Source organism: Rhinatrema bivittatum, chromosome 5 (assembly GCF_901001135.1).
Source record: "Rhinatrema bivittatum chromosome 5, aRhiBiv1.1, whole genome shotgun sequence".
In the NCBI taxonomy this organism is placed as follows: Eukaryota; Metazoa; Chordata; class Amphibia; order Gymnophiona; family Rhinatrematidae; genus Rhinatrema; species Rhinatrema bivittatum.
In genome coordinates this window covers 374,243,712-374,254,273 of record NC_042619.1, presented here as the reverse complement: position 1 = coordinate 374,254,273, position 10,562 = coordinate 374,243,712, and positions in this window count along the sequence as shown.

The following is a 10,562-nucleotide window of genomic DNA, read 5'->3' as shown; positions in this document are numbered from 1 at the left end:
ATGCATATTCATTGTGGATATCCTGAAAACCTGGTCTGTTTGTGGGATTTGAGCACCAGAGTTGGCCACCCTGAATTAAAATAAAAAGCAGGCTAGGAATAGTAAGGGATTCTTTAGTGTGTTTGTGAGTTTATGTAAGTTATTATTTTTTACAAGTATTAGAATTGTGAGTTTACTTGATCTGAAAAGATAAGAATACTGGTTCCTGGGCAATTAGTAACTAGTTTTTGGCTCACTCCAGTGTCTTTAATAGGAGTCAGTTAGTGAATTTGAATATCATATAATTAAACCTGATTTTAGTGATTGACTGATTTTAGTCTTGTTGCTGGTCATTCACAAACTAACATGTCACCTAGTATCAATTTAAAAACCTTAGACTTTAAAAGACACCAAATAAAATCCCTTAAATTGAAAGATATTCCTAATCCATAATAAGCTTTTAAAACTTAATAAAACTAAGATGCAGACAAAAGTCTAGTAGCGATCTGGGGGCTATCCAGTCTTTTGCACTGAGTACCATGATTATCTATATGTGGCATTCAGTGAATACATACAATACCTGTTGGTGAGGTTTTGTATGTATTCACCTGATGCAAAGAGTTCCTGAGTCTCAGAGAACAAGTCTGATCTCTGAAGGCCAGAATGGCAAACCTGGAGGAAATGAGACAGCGAGGTAACTTTCAGGGATATAGTAGCGTGGTCCCAAATTTAGTCAAGCAGTATTTGTGCTGCTTTGGAGCACCAAGGTCACCTGGCAAGAGATCATCATGCTGGTATAGCAGGAAGTGATCCTGTAGCTAGGATCTGCCTTCCAGGAGATCCCTTATCCTTTCACACAGAGCCGTGTGCTCAGGAGAGAAGGGTTAGGACGACCATTATAGTGGATAATTTGATCATTAGAAATGTAGATATCTGAGTGACTGATGGGCATGAGGATTGCTTGGTAATTTGACTGCCTGATGTGAAGATAGAGGACCTCATGTACCATCTAGATAAGATTATAGAGAATGCTTGGGAGGACCCAACTGTCATTTACATGTGGGTACCAATGACACAGGAAGGTGCAGGAGGGAGGTTCTGGAGGATAAATTTAGACTCAGATAGGAAACTGAAATCCAGATCCTCCATGGTTGCATTCCCAGAAATGCTCCCTGTTCCACATGCAGGATACCAAAGGCAGGCTGAGCTCCAGAGTTTCAATGTGTGGATGAGATGGCTGTGCAAGGAAGATGGTTTTAGATTTGTTAGGAGTGGGGAACATTCTGGGGAAGGGGGCTCCATCTTAACCAGGGTGGAATCAGGCTGCTGGCACTAACCTTTAAAAAGGAAATAGAGCAGCTGTTAAACTAGATGATGGGGGAAAGCTGACAGAAGCGATTGGTTCGGAATAATGTATCTTTAAAGGCATTGAACAAAACAGGGAAGTTAGGACATCCTGATAGAGAGGTTGAAATAAATGCTAACGTAGCCCTTGGGCCTTTAAATAACAGATAGAGAAAAAAGATCCCAAATTACCCATGTCAACTAATAAACAGATTGTTAATACAAACAAAACACATACTTTGAAATATCTGTATGCAAATACTAGAAGTCTGAAAAATAAGATGGGAGAATTAGAATATATAGCACTGAATGAAGAGACCTAGTGGAAGGAGGATAACCATTGGGACACTGTGATACCAGGATACAAATTATATTGCAATGACAGGATAGTTCAAATTGGGTGAGGTGTAGCACTATATGTTAAAGAGGGTATAGATTCAAATAGGATAAAAGATCTGCACGCATCAAAACAACTAATGAATAGAATACATTCAATAACTAAAAACTCATATAAACATTTTCCAAACACCAATAAAAAATTTCAAAAAGACACATCCAATAACAACTAACAATTAAAATAAGGATTTAAAATAATCCATACCTTGGAACTTTTGATTTCCAAATGCCCTGAAATTATCATGGATTAGCAGACAGAGAGAATATCTGGGATAGTTGTGCGCACACATGCTCTCTCTCTTCTACACACATGCACATACAGCATAAGCTCTCTCACTCTCCCACACATGTGCACACATGCTCTCACTTTCCCACACACATGCTCTCTGTCCCATACACATGCTCTCTCTCACTCTCCCACATATATGCACACATGCTCTTTCTCACACTGCCACACATATGCACACAAGCTTTCTCACTTCCCCCTTGCAGTAGCAGGCAGCAGCAGTCTCCTTCTTCAGCCCACGTGGCCAAGTGAACAACTTCCTGCCACGGGGTCGACACAGCTCTAACATTGGACTCCTTCCAGCAGGGCAGAGTGAGCTCCTTCTCCTTCTCTTCCTCCAGTGCAGTGCAGCCTCGCCAAAATCGTCGGAGTGGTAAGCATGGCTATAGTAAGTGGAAAAGCAGCGCGGCCTCGCCGTATTCAGCAGCGTGGCCATCGAGGGCATGCTGCTATTCCACTTAATAAGGCCGCGCCAACCACGCTGCTGATTTCAACAGGGCCGCGCTGCTTTTTCTCTTGCTGAGAACCCGCCAGCCACACTGCTTTCATTGGCACATGGCAGCGCTATGGCACCTTTTGGTAGTGGCACCTGTGGCCGTAGCCCTATTGGCTAAAGGTACGCTATGGCTCTGATGTAAGATCCAGGAAAGGGGATGGATGGAGGGCCACTTGCAGACCCAGAATATTTTCCTTACATTTAAAAGGGGATTAGGATGTGGGGGTTGCATGACCCAACAGGAATTGTATACAGGTTTATAGACCATTGACCTTTCATCTTTCTTTTCTTTTTTTTTTTTTAAAGGGCTACTTAACTGGATATGTTCAAAAGTTATCCGCTTAAGCAGGCAGTTATCTGGCCACACAAGGTTGGATAACTTTAGACCAGTAGTGACTTATCCTGAATATACAAAAAACTTGCCATTTAGATGGATAATTTTTGAATAATGACATCTAAAGAATTCAAAATTGTATGCTGAGGGGGGGAAGTGACTATTTTAAAGCTGAAACCACAGGCATATCTGTGTTTCGATATTCCATAATAGATTTCTAGTGGAAAACCTTGAATATTGAGGCTTGATCAATTCAGTATTACTATGTTCTTAGTCCTGAAGCCCAGTCTAATGGTTTGCTAGCGCAGTGTTTCCCAACCTTTTTAAGCCCAAAGCAGACCTACATTAGCAAAACTGTGGTGTGGCACACTAACCTCAGCAGACATGGAGAGGACTCATATAGCAAAAGACGACCCGTCCAGTGCTTAGTGCATGCTCTCCCCATCTTATTCAGCCTGGGGACAAGAAAAAGGCTGGAAGGACTCAAAGAATCAGAGTTAAAATACCTTGGTGCAGGTCAGTATTTCTACTGGACCACCCAGCTAGTTGGGTTTTCAAGATATCTCTACAGTGAATATACATAAGATATACAGTATCATGCATTTGTATTCTTGATATCTAAAGAAAATAGTACCAATATGTAGAGGGAAAGGGGTCTGCGTCAACTTTCTGTGTCCCCCTCATCCCTGCCCCCAGACCTTGTTTGTCCTTCCCATCCCCTACCTACCTACCTTCCCTCCCAAGCAGCAAGTGGGGGCTTCTTTCATCTTTGGCAGCTGGCAGGATGAGCTCCACCAGCCGCCACCATCTATTTCAATTCCCCCGCAGCTGGAGGGATGAGATCTGCCACCACAAGCCTCTTCTGAACTGCTGTTGCTGCCGCCACATTACCTCCTACAAGCTGCCACTGCCAGGGGTTGCCTCCTCTTGTCTTCAGCAGCTGATGGGATGAGCTCATCATCACCATGGGCCTCCTTCAAACTGTGGCCTCCACCAGCTCCTCATCATTTTTGTGGCTGTGGGATGAGCTTCACAAGCCACCCCATCCCTTAATTATCTGCATTTTTTAAATTGTTGGGTCACACTTCCTGGCTGCTGATCTTGCATGAGATAATCTGTCAGGAATTGCAGCCCACCAGTTTTGAAAATTCTCTTGGTGCTTTCACATTTGACATTGTGCAAAATGGTTCTGAGTTGGTGACCTAGCTTGACCTGGTTGAAAAATCACCACTTGATATCATGCAGGCTAGACTGCCCGGATGGTCCATAAGGGCCAGGTTGAGAAACAGCAGTGTAGAGGATAAAACTGACATGCGCAATATTACCAGATAAGCAATATTAGCAGCCATTATTTGGATAGGGCAGGAGTAGGCAACTCCCATTCTTGAGTGTTGCAAAAATGTCTGCTTTTCAGGATATACACAATGAATGTGCAAGCTAAAACATTATATTTTCGCAGATGACATCCAGATCCTCATGCCCATCACAGAATCACTGCAAAAAACTTGGGCACATTGGAACAACTGCCTACAAGCTATCGACACCCTGCTATCCAGCTTGAACCTCATACTCAATCCAAACAAAACAGAAATCCTCATCATCTCACCTGACGAAAACCATACCCTTACCAACTCCCAAAGCGCTACACAATTCTCAAAACTAACTATTAACCACTGCACCTCCGTCAGAGACTTGGGGGTGCATCTCGACAACAAATTCAACCTTAAATCCTTCATTAACAACACAACTAAAGAATGCTATTTCAAACTCCAAGTGCTAAAAAATCTTAAACCCCTTCTTCACTTCAGTGACTTCCGGCTAGTAGTCCAGTCCATAATTCTGTCTAAGCTGGACTACTGCAACTCTCTACTGCTAGGCCTTCCAGCCTTATCCACAAGACCTTTACAGATGGTGCAGAATGCCGCAGCGAGACTACTCACTAACACAAATAAAAGAGCCCACATAACACCTATTCTTCACAGCCTTCATTGGCTTCCTATAAAAGCTAGAATCACCTACAAGACTTTATCAATGATCCACAAGGATATCATGGGCATTGCCCACCTAAATCTAAACTCACGACTCCGCCCTCACACTTCACAAAGACCCATCAGGCACAACTACAAAGGCTCCTTATATGCTCCCCCGATCAAAACCAAACGAACAAAACGAGCACTCTCCACAGCCGGGCCCACCCTCTGGAACTCATTACCGCCGGATCTTCGCCAAGAGACTTGTCATCCAACTTTTAAGAAAAACCTAAAACGTGGCTTTTCAGGCAAGCCTACACAGAATCACAAGATCACTCCGACACCGGTCAAAGAGAAAAATAGTCCAACATCAGATCCTCGATCAGCCATACTCCCCTCCAGATCTAACCACGTCAGATCTGAACAACACACCTGTTTTAAGACTCCTTCTCGGATTATCAGTCTCCTTTTACTCATGCACTACTCGGACTCTGCACAGCAACAAGGTCTATGTACCCCACATATCACTATTTAGACTACCCCTCTAATTATTCAAGATATATACTCAGGCCTTAAACATCCTTTGTATTTATCCACGTCCTGTTGACGAGTTATTAGTATTATTATAGTCTATGTTATATTTAAAATTTGTATTATTTATTTATATTTTATATGATATGTTATATGTTATATGTTACTCATATGTCAAGAAACGCTGTTTAATGTAACGCCTTTATTGCGACAGTTTTGTTCTATGTAAACCGACCTGATTCGATACTTGTATTGAGAATGCCGGTATATAAAAATCCGAAATAAATAAATAAATAAATGAGATATTTGCATGCACCATCTCCATTGTATGCATTTATATCTTATGCTTATTCAGAGTGGGGTAGATTTTCAAAGGGTTACGCGCGTGGGTTACGCGCATAACCCCCGAAAACCTACCCCAAACCCCCCCTGCGCGCCCAAGCCTTTCTTGCATAGGCTGCCGGTACGCGCAAAGCCCCGGGATGCGCGTAAGTCCCGGGGCTTTCCTGGGGGGGGTGTTGTGGCCGGCGCATCATCGGGGGCGTGTCGGGGCTGGTGTGTCATCGGGGGTGTTCCGGGGGCATGGCCGCAGCCTCCGGAGCAGCCCCCGGACCGGACCATGACGCGCCGGCGGCCAGCCCAGTGCGCGCAAGTCGTAACTTGTGCAACAAAGGTAAGGGGGGGTTTAGATAGGGCTGGGGGGGTGGGTTAGGTAGAGGAAGGGAGGGGAAGGTGCGGGGGTGGGGGGTGGAGGGAACGGAGGCAGGCTGCCGATTTTGGGCAGCCTTGTGCGCACCGACCCCGGATTTTAATGGATAGGCGCGGCTACGCGGGTATCTATTAAAATCCCGCGTACTCTTGTTTGCGTCTGATGCGCGAACAAAAGGTATGCGCGGGCGCAGATTTATAAAATCTACCCCTCTGGGGATCCTGAAAACCAGATCAGTTTGTTGCTCTCTTGAACCAGAATTGGCCAACCCCATATCCATAATGTATTTGCATGTACTCCGTCTCCAATGTATATCAATTTATCCCATGCATAGTCATTGTCAGTATCCTGCAAACCTCACTGGTTGGGAGGTCCTGAGGTCGGGTTTGAGAAGCCATTTGTTTCCTTTATATACTTGGAATATCCCCAAACTGGGTTGCCTGGCTAGGGGTGACCCCTGAAGGCCACTACGTATCAGGAGGAATTTCTTCTCTGGCTGACAATATGACAAAGTCATTCATTTGTCCTTTGCCGTTCACGAGAAAAGAAAACAAAGGGGAATGTTTTGAACTTGTGAAATAAGTTGGTATTTCATATGCAAAATAATATCCATAGGATTCAATTCAATTTTATTTTATATAGAAATAGGTCATTATTACAACAACTGTACAATACACTACTTTTTATAATTACATAAACTTTTCTTTTTCATAAAAACATATCAACATAACAAACCATATAAAAAAAAGCAAAAAAAAAAAAAAAGTGCATTTCTTAAAGGTAATATTTGCTCCTAAATGGTGTTGGGAAAGGGATGTAATATCTGGCAGCATACCCTTTAAATGGGTCAAAGACAATGCAGTTTCTTCCTGGATCTTATTAATAGACTATCTGTGTATTGTTCAAATGTTAAAGCTAATGGGATATGTCCTGCTTCTCTCCCTCTCCTGTATCCCACACTGATTTCTTTTATATCTTCATGAAAGATGCCTGCAGCCTTCTTTCTTCACTCTCCAAACTAAAATTAACTTTGCATCAGCCTTATATTGTGGGATTCATTAACCTGCGGTTCAAGGGCAAAACGTCACTCTAAAGCCAGCCGGCACCATTTTTGCCAATGGCACAGATGGATCTGGATGCCTAAGGGACCCTCTGGCTACCACCGCACACCATGGAACGTGGCACAAGTGCTTTGGAGGGGGTCTCAGGGGGTGGCCACAATATTTAACACAGAAGAGGGTGAGGCCACCACTGCAACTTTTTAAAAATTTTACTTTTCACTACGTTGGGCCATCTCTGGGTGGTGGCAGGGGGTGAAACCCCCTGCCACCACCACCCTGCCACCCTGCTGTGGTGGTGGCAGGGTGGTGGTGGCAGGGGGTGTCTCTTTAGGAGAATACCCTGGAGCACTGGGACACGTGTTATTGTCCCACTGGTCCTGGAGAAAGTCAACTACACCTCTCGAGATGTAACTTCACCTCTTGTGAATTGAAAGGCAAACTGCGCTATCCGATTAGCATAATATTTCCATATGCATTTCCCGCTTTGCATATATTTCCATGCATTTTTATGTAAATCAGATCATTTGTATATCCATGTTGCCCCGGGGTTTTCAGGGGAGGGAGGGGGGAGATAACACACAGTATTTGAAATGCTGTGTGTTATCTCCCCCCTCCCCTGTGTGTTAAGACATTTTGGGGTAGATTTTCAGACGAGCGCGAATAGCCTACTTTTGTTTGCGCTCCAGGCGCAAACAAAAGTACGCTGGATTTTAGTAGATACGCGCGGAGCCGCGCGTATCCACTAAAATCCTGGATCGGCGCACGCAAGGCTATCGATTTTGTATAGCCTGCGCGCGCCGAGCCGCGCTGCCTCCCCCCGTTCCCTCCAAGGCCGCTCCGAAATCGGAGCGGCCTCGGAGGGAACTTTCCTTTGCCCTCCCCTCACCTTACCCTCCCTTCCCCTACCTAACCCACCCGCCCGGCCCTGTCTACACCCCCCCTTTACCTTTGTCGGGGGATTTACGCCTCCCGGAGGGAGACGTAAATCCCCGCGCGCCAGCGGGCCTGCTGCGCGCCGGGCCGCGACCTGGGGGCGGGTACGGAGGGCGCGGCCACGCCCCCGGGCCATAGCCACGCCCCCGTACCCGCCCCCAAAACGCTGCCGACACGCCCCCGGAACGCCGCGACGACCGGGCCCGCCCCCCGACACGCCCCCCTCCGAGAACCCCGGGACTTACGCGAGTCCCGGGGCTCTGCGCGCGCCGGGAGGCCTATGTAAAATAGGCTTCCCGGCGCGCAGGGCCCTGCTCGCCTAAATCCGCCCGGTTTTGGGCGGATTTAGGCGAGCAGGGCTCTGAAAATCTACCCCTTTATTATCACACTGGAAAGCTTCAACGCAGCTTAGTAAATGACTCCCTTAGCCCCCTTCTTCCCTTCCCTGAGCTAACAAACCTAAAAAATCCCTTTTTATGTCACAAAGCATTTTTGAGTCTTATGTATAGAAATGGGAAGGCTGAAAGGAGAGTTTGCTTTCCAGTGGCCAAGCATGTGTGAATGGGGGGATTGCTGCAGGGGAGAAGATCAGGGAGGTTTTACCCCTAACCCTTTCCCATTACTAGATCTTCTCCCTACCACCTTTCAGCTCTGCATTTCCTTTCATTTTATTTATCCCCACTTACACTTCTCTCCCCAGCAGTGTAATCAGGAGCAGCGGAATTCTTTTATGGTTAGGGTGGGCCAAGCCTACTGCCCCCTGCCCCCCAGTAGTCCCTCTTTCTCTTGCCCTGATTTCACTCCTCCCTCTCCCACTCACTTCCCAGGTCTCTCTCTCTTCCTTAGCCCCACACCCTCCCTCTCTCTCCTACCTCTTCCCTTTTTCTTCCCCTACCCCCCTACCCCCCACCAACACTCTTACTTCTTTCTTCCCTCCCAGGATTCTTTTTACCCCCATTCACTCTGATCAGCAACAGAAAGAGAGTGGTCGTGCTGCTTCAGGCCCTAACTTCCTTCTCCTCTGCCGCCTGCTCTGGGACCTTTGTTGAAGGAGCAGTCAGGACCAGAGCTACAGAGGTGGAGAATGCGGCCCGACACACCGCTGCTCTCCTCCTACCCCTGAAGAGCTTCTGCCCCAGATCTCCTACAGTGATTCTGTGGGAAGGACCATACTTTGATCAGACCATGGTCTCTGTGGCACACCCCATTCCAAAGCTTATGAGTGTAACCTATTTTTCATTACAGGCATTGTTCCTCCTCCTCCCCCCTGCATGCCCAATTCAAACAGTAGATCACTTCCTTTCCATCTGGCTGACTGCATATATACCACATTGGTGGACAGCTTCCTCCTCTAAGGATCAGCTCCACTCTGGTCATGCATGCAGTGACTCTCATAGCTACTGGGTAGTTCCCTCTATTGGAGGTACTTGGGAGAGAAGAACCAGGGCTGCTGTGAGCTTCTCTGTTCGCCCTTTCCATTGCGGCGATACCCCAACCCCGCACGGATACTGCTGCTGACATCATCTCTAAGGGACATCTGCCCCCTATAAAATCTACAGGCCTATGGTGCGAGCCATCGGCGCATGGCTTACTTCGTTTTGATGGGGAAGAAATCGAAAGTTTATTCATCTCCCTCATAGCTACTATCACCTGGGCATACTCCTACTCTGTTATTACACTTGTGTACTAACACCCTTTTCTTTAGCACCACCAGTCATCTCTCCCCTATTAGGAGATTTGGTATATGTGCCTCAATGTATAAAATCCACATATGTCTCTGAATAAAAGAGAACTCATAGTCCAACAACAGCCTGCAATTTAGATGCTATCCTGGTGTGTAATGATTACAACTGGGAGAATTCTGTGCAACACAGAATTTGCACAATATTCCCCTCCCATGCAGAATATGGCACTACAGGTGGTGATGGTAGGATCGTGGTCAGTGGCCACATAATTGGCCTCCATGGGCCAGAAGAAGCTGTCAGCAGCATTGCATAAACCATGCAGGAAGGAGGAGGAGACAGTGTCTGTCTTGGCCCATATGTGCAAGTTACTCCTCCTTCTCCTTTTGCCTGCATGCCCAGTTCAAACAGTACAGGCACTTCCTTTCCTCCTAAAGAGGGAGAAAAGAGGGGTCAGGCCTTGGAAAAAAAAAGGAGGATGATAGTGTGGAGGGATCATGCCAGGAGAAGGGGGCATGAAGGGGAGAGAGGAGGGGATTAGGCCTGAGAGGGAGAGAGACCAGTGGGGGCTGATGGTGTGGGGTTGAGAAAGTAGGGAAGGTCACTCGTGGGAGGAGGAGAGAAAGTGGAGGAAGTCAGGCTTGGGGTGAGTGTAGTTGGGAGATGAAGAGTAGGGGGTAGAAGGATGCTCTTATGAAATACTTTTACAGTATTCCTAAAACACACATATATAAATTGCAGAGCTTTGGAGGCTGTAGCAAATTAACACTAGTAAATTAAAATCTTTTATAAATTAAACAAATGTGATATTGCAGGATTGAGGAGCCAGTTGAACACAAAG